General features: G+C 43.2%; 1 protein-coding gene across 7 annotated transcripts in view; it reads right to left on the bottom strand.

Annotated features, from left to right (window-relative positions):
- Positions 1 to 14820, bottom strand: part of EXTL3 (exostosin like glycosyltransferase 3) — a 131750-nt gene that overhangs the window by 44870 nt on the left and 72060 nt on the right. Inside the window, exon 1 of one of the 7 annotated variants that reach the window (XM_060409569.1) lies at positions 5905 to 6060. The exons of the other annotated variants lie outside the window; for them this stretch is intronic. The gene's annotated coding sequence lies outside the window, so the exon portion shown is untranslated. Of the gene's footprint in view, positions 1 to 5904; positions 6061 to 14820 lie in introns of those variants that run through there. 7 annotated transcript variants of the gene reach the window in all.

Genomic DNA, 14820 nt, shown 5'->3' with positions numbered 1-14820 from the left:
CCCTTACTATCATTAATGCGATTCGTGCTTGCTTTGATTCACCCACATATTTACCAAGCTCCTTATTCAGAGCTCCACTCCTTTTTACATTTCATTCCCTCCCTCTGGTTATTTCCTTTTTCCTAAAGTAGTTCCTCCAGTCACAGTCTGTTGGTGGTAAATTTTATGTGAAACACTTTATTTCACCCTAAATCCTAAATAAGGATCCAACTGCATGCACCCTTCTAGGGTAGTAATTCTTTTCCACCAACTGAAGAATCCTCTGGATTCTATTATTGTTGCTGAGAAGTGAGATGTTGGTCTAACTATTGTACCTTGTGGATAACCTGACTCTTCATGCTGGCTGTATGTAAGATCTCTTCAGCTCTAGAGTTCTGTTGTGTCGACATGTGGAATCTGGAGCAGGGGGCAGGAGTGGGAGGTGAGTGGGATGCTCAGCACTCAAACTTTCTAGTTCTTAAGATGCACGTCTTTCATTATTCTAGAAAATGTTTAATCATTATCTGTTTGTTTACTTATTAACTCTTTATATGAATGAATGAATGAAGTCGCTCAGTCGTGTCCGACTCTTTGCAACCCCATGGACTGTAGCCTATCAGGCTCCTCTGTCCGTGGCATTTTCCAGGCAATAGTACCGGAGTGGATTGCCATTTCCTTCTCCAGTGGATCTTCCCAACCCAGGGACCGAACCTGGGTCTCCCACATTGTAGACAGACGCTTTACCATCTGAGCCACCAGGGAAGTCACTCTCTGTATAGGAGCTGTCATTCATTCTCTCCTTTTTGAAGGTACGACATCTGTCAGACCTCCTCATTCCATTCTCCATGTCTTTAAACCTTTCCTCTGTATTCTCTCTTTCATCCTTTGTGCTACCATCTGAAATGTCCTCATTATCTACCCAGTTGAGGGGTCAGGAAATGTTGTTAGTAAAGAGCCAGAGAGTAAACATACTAGGCTTTGGGAGCCACATGCAGTCTAAGTAGAATATTTCCATTCGTCTCTGTTTTATCTCCTTTAAAAATATAAAAGCCATTCTAACCATGCAGGCGGTACAGAAACAACCACGGCCGAGACTCAGTCCACAGGCCACAGGGGCCAACTCTCGATCTAGCTCGTTAACTTCCCCTTCTGTGCCTAGCGGGTTGCTTATCCAAACCACTGGGTTTTATTTCAATGACTGTTTTACATTTCCAGAAGTTCTGCTGGCTCCTTTTCAAAACCCTGCCTCATTTTTATGACAGCACCTACTCTTTCTCACGTTTTCTGTTCCTGCCCTTCTTGTGCTGAGTCTCTTCTGTCTGCTGATTCTATTATCATCAGCTTTGGACTGTTTTTTATGTCGATCTCTGAGTCTGGAGAGTCTCCCAGAAGCCACAAGGAAACGTAAATTTGAACACAAAACTCATATGAAGGGAAAATGGTTCTGAGTTCTCAGTGAATATTCCCTTCCCCAACCAGTTCTGGATCTTGCTAACAGAGACTTTATCTTTTTCTAGTTTATCCATTCCTTTAGCCAATGTTCAACCTTTTGAAGATCCATTCTATCATCTGGTATCTGTCTGACACTCACAGGCACAAGGCTCTTTCTCTTATTTCTGTGGGAACTAAACTGCAAGTTACCAAAACTGGCAAACACCCTAAGAGACTATAGCATCAGACTGTTCATCAGATGCTTTTTAAATCCCCAACCTCTCCTGCCCCCACTCCACTTTTTAATTTTAATGAGAATTTCTTTCCTGAAAGCAAAATATGCATTGTATAGCAAGGAGTTTATATTAATCTAGTCTGCTATTTTGCCAAAGCCAGAGACCTCCTCCAGTCTTTACTCTATGCATGAATAAACATGCTTACAAAAATGGGACATATGTTCTTTTCTGTAATCTGATTTTTCCACTTATAACAAGAACAGTCTAATGACCCACATCATTACATGCTATACCATATGATGGTCAATAACTGAAGACAGAAACATCATAATTTGTTTAACCAATCCTCTTTTGTTAGACATTTGTTTTCAATTTTTCATTATAATCAAAGCTATAACAACTATTCTTGTAGCTATCTTCGCGCACATCCACGGGTATCTCCTCAGAAAAAAAAATTTAACATGGGTCAGTGCAAGAGTATCTTATTTTTTAAATTACTGTCTATTAGAAAGATGGCCATTTATCCTCCCACCAACAACACAGAGGGCATCTGTCTCCCAAGAGCTGTCCAGTCACAGTGTGACAGAGGCGGTTCTTACTCCACGAGTATGGATCTGCTCTCCTCCATCTCCCTCTCTGCCTTACAGTTTGGCTGGAATTGGAAGACTAGTTCTTGCCAGAGGAAACATGAGAAGAAGCAAGGTATCATTTCCCGTACAAGGCTCTTAAGAACAGGGGTGGATTCTTCTTCCCCCAACTACTTGAGAGAATGAAAGGGAAAAACTCTAAACTTTGGAGTGGCGAGATTAAAAGCAACCCAGCCCCCTGGGTCACCACTGGAGATCCGCCTGAACAGGGAAGAGTATGGTTATCTCAGGCCACTAAGATTTCTGAGTCTGCTGCTGCAGTTCAGCATCAATTAACTGAATGCTATTAAAAAAAAAAAGTTTGATAAAATGTCATCCTACTGTTTTGGTTTACCCTTTATTAGTGGAGGTCAACAATTTGTGCTCATTAAGCATCTGTGCTTCTCATTTCATGCGCCATCAGTTCACCTGCTTTGCCAAGTTTTCTGCCTCTGGAAGTGTTTTTCTAACCACAACAGTCGGCTGTCAGTATCACTCTCCTGACAAACTTCAGTTGTTCCTTAGTTTCATCTACGCAACTTGTTTCTCTCCAGCTGGATGCAGAAACTATTTTTCTCACCACTTTTGAAACCCCTCCACAAAATACCACATAGTTCTGGGTGCCAGGTCACTGCTCAATAAATAATTATACTAGTTCAAAGTCTTAGTTTACATTCTCATTTTCAAACAAGTTTGAGATTTAGAGCCTATGGAGTCTTGGTTCAAGGGAAATGAAACACTGAAAAATAAAAAGAGAGACTATCCCAGCTAGGAGGAGGCTGGCAGGCCATCTGGACTTGCAGCCAGAATCTCTGGTTCAGAACTCAGCTTTGAGAGTTTAGGAACATTACATAATTTCCTTCTTAAAGTGATACTGAAAATCCCTACATACCGCCAGTGTTATTGTGGGGATGAAATAAGATACTATAGATAGATGGATACTTATGTTAGAAAAAGAGGAACATTCCAGATCAATAACCTAAGCTCCTACTTCAAGAACCTACAAGAACAAAATAAACTCAAAGTGAGCAGAAGGAAAGGAATAATAAAGAGGACAAATCAATGAAATATAAAAAACATAAAGACAAAACTCAATAAAACGAAGAGGTTCATCAACAATTTTGACAAACCTGCTCAAGACTGACAAAGAAGGAAGAGATACAAATCACCAACAATGGGAATGAAACAGGATATCACACTAGTCCTGCAGGCATCGAAAGGAAAATAAAGGAAGACTAGGAACAGGAGAAGGGCACGACAGGGGATGGGATGGCCGGATGGCGTCACCGACTCGACGGACGGGAGTCTGAGTGAACTCCGGGAGATGGTGATGGACAGGGAGGCCTGGCGTGCTGCGATTCATGGGGTCGCAGAGAGTCGGACACGACTGAGCGACTGAACTGAACTGAACTGAACTGAGGAACAACTCAACACCGAAGTTTGCCAATTCAGACAAAATGGACCAATGCTTCAAAACACATAAACTGCCACAACTCACCCAATAGGAAGTAGTCCTACAACTATTAAACAACCTGACTTTGTAATTTTAAAATTACAAAAGAAATGTCCCCCAAAAGAAATGTCCAGCCCCAAAGGCTTCCACTGGAGAATTTCTACCAAGTGTTTAAAGTACTGGGCTGGCCAAAAAGTTCCTTCAGGTTTTTCCACAGCATCTTATTGGCCAACCCAACATAATGATCTATTATATACAATCTCTTCCAGAGTGGGGGGACACCTCCCAGTCCATCTTACCAGCCGTGATACCCAAACCAAAGAAAGCACCAAAAAAGAAAACGACAGATACATCTCTCTCATCAGTGTAAGACAAAAATACTGAATAATAGTGAACAGAATTCAGTAATACATAACAAGAATTAAATTATTATTACATCGCTCTTAGGTAGGGAAGTGTTATTTTAACATTGTTGATCTTATCTGGAAGCACGAACATTCATTCTCTCCATTCAGTCACACCTTTATTTCTCCCATCAAACAGTTCTGTCATCCTCATCCCTGCCCCAATGTCTCATATTAAGTTACTTCGTATTTTACATAATTTACTCATCCATTCTCCTGGTCCTCCACCTCAGCAGCTCACCCTCCTGTACCTTTCACCCCTCCTTAAGTGCAGTTTGTCCTTGGGGGTTTATCCCTTGCCCTCTTCTCTCTTTCCCTATCTTTATTTACTGGAGTTTGTCAACAGCTTCAATTGGCACCCCCTGACTGGATGCCTACGAAAGTTACCTCTCTAATCTTGATCTCCCTTCTCCAGTGGTCAGCAACACAGACATCTACCCCTCAATGTTCCAACGGCAGCAAGGGTACATCTCTGAGTATAAGGAGGTTCCGTTAGTGTCTTCTCCCAGTAGAGAGGGAAAAGTTCAAAATATTGTGTACAGACATTTACCATTCAGATCACTGCCGATGCCGTAACTTTTTACTCCTTCCTTAACCAAAATATTTTTGCTGATAAATGGAAATTCTTCATCTGTTAGCCATTCACTGGAAGGCTTGAAACTAGTTACATTCCTGGAAGCTGAAACGGTAAGTAACTAAAGTCAAAGGTCCAGGATATATGCTGAGGAGTTAGCTGGGGCTTAGAGTTCTCAGGATCCCAGGTGTCCTTGTCCTGTCCTTTCGGCTCCTCCCTCACCTTAACACACCGGTGGCCTCCACCATCACTTCCTCTTTGAGCGCCTTCTCCTCTAACACTCCTTCCGTCTCAGTGGGAACATCACCAGCGGTGAGGACCCTGCTTTCAAGAGTCTGTTGACAGTATAACCATCCTACTGACTTGACTTTTCTTCTTTCACAACTAAAATACTCTGATATTGAAACTTCCTATCATGGACCTGGCATATCTCTCTGTTCATTTAGGTCTTCTTTAATGTCTTTCAACAAAGTTGTACAATTTTCTTCATTTAAGAAAATAACAACATTAACTGAGCTAAAGTAAAACACTCAATGGAGAGAGAAAAAAAGAAAAAAAACAGAAGGGAGAGAAGCAGGAGTAAACAGCTGGTTCCACTTGGGCTGCAGGTATGCATATATCTGGAACGCATGGAGGGAGACTGGGGCCAGAAGCGAGACGCTCCCCCAGATGTCCCCAAATGGAGCCTTCAGCTGCCTCTAATCTATCAAATAACTGTGGCCACAGTGAACATCCACTGAATGTCTGCATGTGCTAGGGTCGACCTACTGTATTCATGAAGATTCCATACGTAATCTTCATGACAATCTTATAGAGTACGTACTACAAGCATTCCCACCATGTGCGTGACGAAACCAAAGCACAGAGGTTAGGAAATTTGCCCCGGGGCATCCATACTGAGTAAAACTTGGACTCACTGCAGAGTTACTCTAAGGCCCACACTCACTAAGGTCTTAACCATTTAAGATAAACTGCCTGTGACCTTAATTCAGGGAACTCAGGGAACAGAGAGCCCAGGCACAGCGTGCATAAATGATTTTTAAATTACCCAGATGACTACAGCCCCACTGTACATGGGTAATGACAGCTATAGATAACACACACGGTAATACTAATCCAAACCTAACGTCAACCCTATATTCATACTGATTTCTCTGCTAGACAAAACAAGAAAACAACGTGCTCAGAGTCAACGACCTACCTGTGTGTCTGTGCACGCAGCAGTTAGCACACGGGCCCATCAAGCAGGCAGAGCCCCCTCACAACCCAGGCGCACACTGCTGCCATTACTGCCGTGGCCACAGGCCCTTCAAACTACATAGAGACAGTTCTGCACAAAAGTCATTTCAATAAGGTTGTTGAAAGCAGTATTTCAAAGATTTTTTTAATTCTGTAGCGACACCAAACAACATCATTTCCTGATTTCCTGCTATGCAAAGGCATGACAAACAGCCTGTTCCGGGAAGACTACCTAGTTTAAAACTCAGGATGTTAATAAGCTAAACGAATTAAACTAAAACAGATTTCCGGATACTAGCACTACTGTTAAGATTCTGAATTCTCTCTTCTATCATTCAAAACAACAAAATGCACTTTTCAGGGAAGCTAACTGCTGATAAAGAAGGACCTGTGAAAACTGAACGTAGGCAATTCCCAAGTTACAGGAGAGCAATGCGTGCTTTTCACAAGACAACCCCCACAGTCTATTTACTGGATAAATGTGACCTGGGTGTAGAACAGGGGAAACAGAAAGCTGCTGGCAATTAAAAACCAAAATCAGGCGAGAAAAGCCGGTTGTGCACTGATACACCTACTGAGCTACGAGTCAAGATCACGACACAACCACAGAGAACCACGGAGATGAGCCACCTTTATTATAGGACTTAGAACAAAGGAAAAACAAGTAAACCCTGGGCTCAAGAGCAGATTTCTAAGTCCAAAGATGTTCCACAAAGGCCCCTAGCAGGCACAAAATAAGCATTCCTTCCATTACGCAACTGTATATAGTGTATTAACAAACTAACATTCTTCATTAACCTAGGTCAAATATTGCTGCATTTAGTCAGTAATAAATCTCAACCCAGAAGTCTCAACTCCAGGATAAGTCCTTGATTGGAAAATTATGCCAATTCCTTTAACTGTTTCCCCTCCCACCAGTTTGATAACATCCCACAAATCAAAATCATGTCTGACAAGTCACTTTTTAACTAGGGTAATACAAAATCAAGATGCACATATCACCTCAGAATGTTTTCACAAGATAAACCCAGGCCCGCCCAACAGTAACTGAATCAGAATTCCCAAGTATGGGGCTCAAGTTCCTGCCATTTGACAAAGCTCCAGGTGACTTTATTGCAGAGCACACACACAAACTCAAAAGCTCTTTGTTAGACCAAAGAGCTGATGACAGTCCTCATTCAGGCTGATGACATCTGAGTCCATGTAATTACAGACAACTAAGGAAGCCAAAGAGCAATATACATTATTCACGCAGAAAGTCTACGGACTACAGCACAGACTTCTGGAAGACACGGGCCGGGTGGGGTGTCTTCATCTGTCATCACTATAGCCCTACCACTTGTTATAACTGTGTTCATATTTACAACACCCTCCAGCATACATGCTTTACACATACTCTCTCATCTCATCCTCAGGTCAACCATCTGGGGGATAGGCCGGTTTTTTCTACTTTACTTTGAAGAAAAGTAAGTGTGAATCCCAAAGTCAGGTAACCTGTTTAAGGCCATACAACAAGAAGGTAAGGAGCCCAGATACAAACCCAGGTGCCAGACCCATACCCCACTACCCACGGGTTCATGATCTGTTTACTGAAATACTCCTTCTGCCTTCGTTCACTTATAGTAAGCATGTACTACTCTCGTAATTAACAAGAATGGTATTTTGCTGCAGTCTCTTTAAAGTGCACCACATTAGACTGTCCCATAATGTGACAATCAGCTTTTTGGAAAAAAATTAAGCTGAATTCCTGCATGACAAACCAAGACCCCAAATAAGTCCCAGATGAATCTGAGAGGTAACTAATAAATGAAACCACAAAAAGAACAACAGGAAAACATAAATGAAACTTCATCTCAAGATAAGTTTAGCCACTTGTACTGGAATCCGAGCAAAAATGGAACCCATGAAAAGAAAAGCTCAACAAACTTGATGACAAAGGGATCAAAGGCTTCTAATATTTGTTTATTTTTTTAAGTTGCAAGTCAGTGAAGAGACTGGGGAGGCATTTACAACACAGCACTACTTTAATAGAAGCAAAGCAATACCATAATAGCCAAAGGAAATAAACAGGAAGCTACACAAAAAGGGGCCCAAAGGCTTAACAATTTTTAAGTATTTGATCCTCCCAGAAATCAAGGAAATGTATCTTTAAAATAGGACACAGTGACATTTTCCACCTATAAATCAGCAAAGGACAGTAAGATTACAGTATGTGGCACCAACCAGGATCAAGGCAGACATCCCCACACCCGCAGTGCTGGGAGCAGGTACCACCTCTCCTTTCTGGAACACAGTTAGGCCTGATGCAATAGAAGCCCTGAAACCTGCCTTCACTGACTCTTCGATTCCATTTCCAGGAGTTATTTGTAAGAAAGAGTCGTTCGTGACTGCGACCTGAGATTTAATTCCAAGAACGTCCACAAAGCGCACCGCTTACGACAGTGAAGTAAGGACGTCTCTGTACTCTGCTGGCAGCTACAGGGACAGGCACACTGATGTTTTAGCAGGAACGTAAACTGAAATTTTCCATCTGTAACAAGTCCATAAGATACTCACATCTTTGACTCAGCAATCTCACTTTCTAGGAATGCATTCTATGTGAGCAAAGGCTTGTATTGTAAACATGCAATCACCAAGCATTCAACAGAAAAAGCTATAAATTACATGTCCTAGATTAGGAGAAAGGTTAAATATTAAGTATGATAAGTCCATGTCATTAATATGATTATTAATAAGCTTTTCAATCAGTTTCAATCAAACAGGAAAATGTCCATAATATAACTGTGAAAAATACAGCTTCCACAGTATGGGAGGAGGAGGTGTAAAACAAGTTTGTTTGTTTTTTTAATAAGATCTTCAGATGGATTTTGCTGAAGAATCTTTCCAGAACAGTTAACTTGATGTGCAAGTGCCTACAGCATAAACTAATTTCTCTAAGAGTTTCCATTTCTCAAGAAAATAGGACTTTCACCTTACGCTATGGAGGCATACAATTCATATCATTAGGGCTCCAGGCCTCCCTAAATAAGACAGAAAACTCATGCAGCAGTTTGCTAAGCGCGACCTAAATCAGCTTTATGACTCGGGCATCCGACTTCAGCCTTCATGGCTGAATTCAACTTGAGACTCCAATCTTGTCATCCATTTATAACTAATCATCTTTAAGAGTCATCAGGACCCCTAACTTCACCATCCCAGTCCTTCTTGACTCAAATGCTTCTTATCCTTTTTTAACCCATAAAGTAAAGGGGTGGACTGCATGCGTGTGCGTGCTCAGCAGCTTCAGTCTTGTCCGACTCTCTGTGACCCCATGGACTGCAGCCCACCAGGCTCCTCTGTCCATGGGATTTCCCAGGAAGGAATACTGGAGTGGGCTGCCATGCCCTTCTCCAGGGGATCTTCATGACCCAGGGATAGAACCCCTGCACCTGACATCTCCTGCAAGGACAGGCAGGTCCTTTACCACTAGCACCAAAAAAGGGTCAACTATATGACCTCAAAGTTCCTTTTAGATTCTGAGATCGCATTAACTTACAACTGCCTTGCACACAGAAAGCACATACACACTGGTTCACTGGGGGAGAAATAATACCAACATATAAACTCAAGGTAGCAAGGCCATCCCCAAGACCTCCTTTTGCTTCCCCTCCAAAATGTCAAGCAAAATGCTTTCTTTTAAGACCCCCCCCCTTAATTTTCCACTGTGTTAATAATAATTTAGGGTCCTCATCAACTATTTTCTCCATTATATGCCACAATGTTTTTTTTTTTTTATATTTTACAACTCCACTTCAGAAACAAAGGAAGTCATACTGGGAACAGTAAGTCAAGGGTGGAAAAAACCCAGGATACAAAAAAAAGATTTTATCATTCTGGAATGTCTAAGTACATTTAAAATCAGTAAAGGCAGAGTTGATCACTTGGATCTCAAAACCACAGGGAAATAATTTAGTTTAACAACAGCACGGGCACACACACAGAGCTGTGATTTCAGTGACTATTAACATCATTTCAGTGAGTCTACTCAACGCTCTGTCGTGACCTAAATGGGAAGCAAATCCAGAAAAGAGGCGTGTATGTATACATATAGCTGACCCACTCTGTTGTATAACAAAAACTAACTCAACTGTGTAGAGCAACTATACTCCAATTAAAAAATTACATATATACTAATATACAAGATTTATTAGGGGAAAAAAAATTATGGTGTCAAAAACAAAAACAAAAGAGTAAGTGTTCCCCCCACCCTGTACTCTGTTAGATGACACTGTATACTGAATACTGTATGCTGCTCTGAGTATCACACTTTAAGAGGGACATTATCAAAGTGAGTGCAGGGCAGAGGACTGAGAAATAGGTCAGGGGATTTGAAACTGTCAAATAAGAAACATCTGAAGGGAATGAGGATCAACAGTCTGTGGACTAGAAGACCCAGGAAACAGGACGGTAATCTCAAGGACCACAGAGGCCTTGAGAGTGAAGTTAATAACAAGAGTGAAGCTGGCAGGCAGAGACTTTAGCAAAATGGACAGGATATTTGGCATCTAACGGAGACTGCATGCTAACTCGCTTCAGTCACGTCCAACGCTTTGGGAGCCTATGGACCGTAGCCCACCAGGCTCCCCTGTCCATGGGATTCTCCAGGCAACAACACTGGAGTGGGCTGCATGCCCTCCCTCCGGGGGATCTTCCAACCCAGGGACTGAACGTCCATCTCTTACATCTCCTGCATTAGCACCACCTAAGTAGGCCCTAACAGAGATTACTATCATCAGAAATGTGACCTCTACAACACTGAAGCTTCTTTTTCTCAAGGAAACCAGAAATAGAGATTTTCATGTGAAATCTCCTCATTTCTAAGAACCGGCACCCGATGTGAGACTTGGTGTAAGTTGGGCAGCCCAGCTGTATGCACAGGCCTTTTCTGATCCATGCACACCAATCTGCAACTCACGTCTGGGAAACATGATGGCTATCTTCCAGCATCTGAAGAACTGTCACAGGTAAAAGGAATAGATTTGTTCTACACAGCCCCGAAAGGCGGCCCTCCCAGAGAGGCCGACTGCAGCTCAGTAAGAACAAGCGTCCTGAAAACCAGGCTGCAAATTAGAATGGGTGGCCCGGGTGGTTCGCATCACTGTAAGTATTCAAAAAGACACAGGTCAGTAATTCTGCCTTCTAGTACATCTTCTGGCCAAATAACTAAAAGCCCACTCCCCACCCCCCCTCCAAAGCCTCAGTTTTCTTTCCTACCTTCCTTCCCCTTCACAAAAAGGAATATTGGGTCTTCCCTAGTGGCTCAGAGAATCCGCCTGCCAATGCAGGAGTCACAGGTTTAATCCCTGGTCCAGGAAAATCCCACATGGCACAGAGCAGCTAAGCCCGTGCTCTAGAGCCCATGCTCTGCAACAAGAGAAGCCTCCGCAATAAGAAGTCCTCACACTGCAACACAGAGTGGCCCTGACTCACTGTAACTAGGGAAAAGCCTGTGCAGCAACGAAGACCCAGCACAGGCAAAAAAATAATTTTTTTTTAAAGGAATATTCTAACACTTAGCCTCCTATCTCTGAGAGTTACTGTAAAGATCAAAATCTACGCGAGAAACAATGTATGAAAGTACGGCATGATCGACAAGGACTATAGTAATTTAAGACATTACTGTAATCTACCACCATCATGGACTGATGTATGTCGAATCTCTCCTACTGTACAGACAAAGGGCATATTCCAAATCTAATTCACTCTTTTTTTATTCCTCACTCAGTAGCAAATCTTTGTCGAAAAAACATTTTAAAAAGAGGCTGGAGGAAGAGAGTTAAAATGATGACAAATGTTAAGAGAATAAGAAAACAAACAGTCAACAAAGCAAACATCCAGGAGGTTAATCATTAATATCACTCACTGGTCAGTCTAAAAGGTACTGGGCCCGTCAAACAGAGGAATATACAAAAGCAATCACATGCGTGTGAAGGGGTGATCTCGAGGCAGGCATCGGCAGCCAGATGTCTGTTCTGTAAATAGAGGCACACTGGAAGAGAGTCCTGATCATTCACTTACGGACGGCACGAGTGCTGCATATGTCCTATATGTCTGTTTCACTCTACAACAGCAAAGCTGAACACTTGTAGAGCCTAAAATACTCTCTATTTGGCCATTTACAGAAAAAGTTTGCCTACTTTTCTGTAAAAGTACTCCAGGGTTACAAACCACAAAGGTGGCTGGATGCTGAGACATAGCTCATCTTCCCACAGCTCCATCCCGTATTTTATGGGTCATCTGGGGGGCATGTGAGCAAAATCCTAGACTGGAAATTACAGCCTAAGTAGAGAGGAGGTAAATGTCACCAAGTGAGGTCTTCATATTCCTCTGATACACCCAGGATTATAAAAAGTTTAATACCGCTTCTCTTCATCTAGTAATATCACCAAAGAGGTCTGAAGGACTCCAAGTGTACAAGGAGTGTGGGACCAGTTCAGGCACAAAAAGATCACGCTTACTGGAGAGTCTACCCATTCCCCATGAGTTCTCGAACTCCGTCTGCCTGAGCTCCCCTATTTTCAAGGAACCTACAAATACATGAAAAATCCTTTCTTCTTACTTAGTTACCCTATCATTACAGGTTTTCAAGAGAAAGAGCTGCAAAAATTAAGAGGAAAGAAAAATAGGGTGGAGATAACTATGTTAACAGAAGTTTTCTGAGTTAAACTTAATATCCAGCAGAAATCAGTGCACAGGTTTATGGCTTTATGAAAGGTTTATATTCCTTGCCTCACTCTGAAGTAATTATATGCAAAGACATTCACAGCTGATCCAGAGGAACCTTCATCTTTCTCCTGATAACCTGAATCTCCTTCTGCTTTAGGCAGTATTTCCAACCCTCCCTCCAGGGGGCCACTGTGAGGTCCCAGATGTGATTTACGCTGTTAAGCATTTCTTCCTCCAGTTTACATAGCTTCATTTTCGAAGGCTGGGCTTCCCATGTTGTTTCTGTGTTTTTCTAAATCTACGCCTTGTGGGCATGCAGACAGCATGTCCCCCAGGGTTTGCTCAGACAATGTCTTGTGCTCTGGTTCAGTTATTCTAACTGTATTGACCTGGGACATCCTGATAGTCTTTCCAGTTAATGCCTCAGTTAAGGCTTCCCTGGTGGCTCAGAGGTTAAAGCGCCTGCCTCCAATGCAGGAGACTGGGGTTCGATCCCTGGGTTGGGAAGATGCCATCGGACACGACTGAGCGACTTCACTTCCACTTTAGGGGCCCTCCTACTCATACTCAGCACAGCTTATTGAGCCTGGGCCCCACTCCTGCACCACCCTTCAGTGAGTTCACTCAACAGCTAGCCTAAAGCCCTGAGGAAAAGGGCAGCTGCTTATCTAATCCCCACAACATTCTTCCCATGGCTTCAAGCCATCCATTCAACCTCCTCCTTCTCAGGCTTAACTCTACCCCTGACTCATTTCTCTCTATCCTATTTGCAGGAAGCCTTTTCTCTTCACAGGTTAAAGCTCTGAAGCCTAATGACAAAAAAATTCCAACTACATGCAGAACATTACATGCCAGAGTTTTCTCCCCTTTGATAAAGGGAGAAGTGGGAACCTGAAGACTCAAACTGGTCAATCATTTATCTGGTAGATACGTCCCCAGAGCAGCGGCTACCTCTTCAAGTATTAAATAAACCATGTTTTCGGTGTTCTGAAGATCTACAGTTCTAACCCTCTTTCAGAAAGCACTCAGAATAGGTTCCCTCATACTTCTGACTCCTCAGGCTCCCCATAGGAAATTCCCACAGGAGTCGGTATTTTTAATGAACCAAGGAAGAGTTTTAAGAAGATGGGTCTTCTTTCTTTTAAAGTCCCCCTGCTAAAAGTTGCTGAGAACACTGAGCTCCACTCAAAAGACTATCAGGATCTCCCAGGTTACCATCCCAGCCGCTCAGTACAGTTAGAATAACTGAACCAGAGCGCAAGACATTGGCTGAGCGAAACCGGGGTAAATGCAGTCTATGTGACCACAACGCACAGATTTAAAAAAAAAAAAAAAAAAAAAACCACTTGGGAAGCCCAGCCTTCAAAAAATGAAGCTACCTAAACTGGAGGGTGAACTACTTAAGACTTCTTAAGTAAATCACATGTGGGAAAAAAGGACAAGTGTCTGCTCCTCCTCCGAAGGAGTGGAACTTGGGGCTTGATGAAGCCCTTTCTAATTTGGGGGGGAAAAAAAAAAAAGAGCGGGTAAGAATCCACCAAAGTCAAGTCTTTTGAGAGCCACGAATAACAATGGCTCAAGCGGTAGAGAAGGGAAACAGCCTCTCTGCAGTCTAGCAGCCCTGCCGGGTCTCCAAAGGGCTTCGGATTCACACTGGGAATCCGCGCGCTGGGATAACTCGACTAAGATTTCAGTCGTGTAGACGCGCTCTCCGCAGCCCCTCTCCCGCCTGAGCAGCGCTAGGCCCATCACTGTAGAGCCTGGGTACCAGAGCCCCAGATGCACAAAAGAGCAGAGCCTGGACCCTTCCTTGGGCAGGAAGTGGCTATTCTGACTGCGGGCTCCTCGTGTAAGGAGGTGAGCCGGGTGAAAAGAGGCCAAGAAGAGCAGCTGCAGGCGGCTGTGTCTGAATGCAGCGGAAAGCAGATGTGGAAGTCTGTGCGCGCTCAGAAGGGGAGGGGGGGCGGTCCAGATACCCCTTCGTGGACCGAAGATGCTCTACATAAGCCGCTGGACAAACACAGGGGGGCAAAGGATGGGGGAGGACTTTCGGGTGCAAAAGTGGCTGCACGGCTGTGGCTGAGCCTTTAGAAAACGGGGTGGAGGTGGGTGCGAGCTAACCGGGGCTCTAGGGGGCGTGTGGGGGTGGGGAGGTCGCGTTTAGAGCTCCCTG

Source organism: Ovis aries, chromosome 2 (genome assembly GCF_016772045.2).
Source record: "Ovis aries strain OAR_USU_Benz2616 breed Rambouillet chromosome 2, ARS-UI_Ramb_v3.0, whole genome shotgun sequence".
Taxonomy (NCBI): domain Eukaryota; kingdom Metazoa; phylum Chordata; class Mammalia; order Artiodactyla; family Bovidae; genus Ovis; species Ovis aries.
This window is presented reverse-complemented; position numbering and strand designations above follow the sequence as displayed.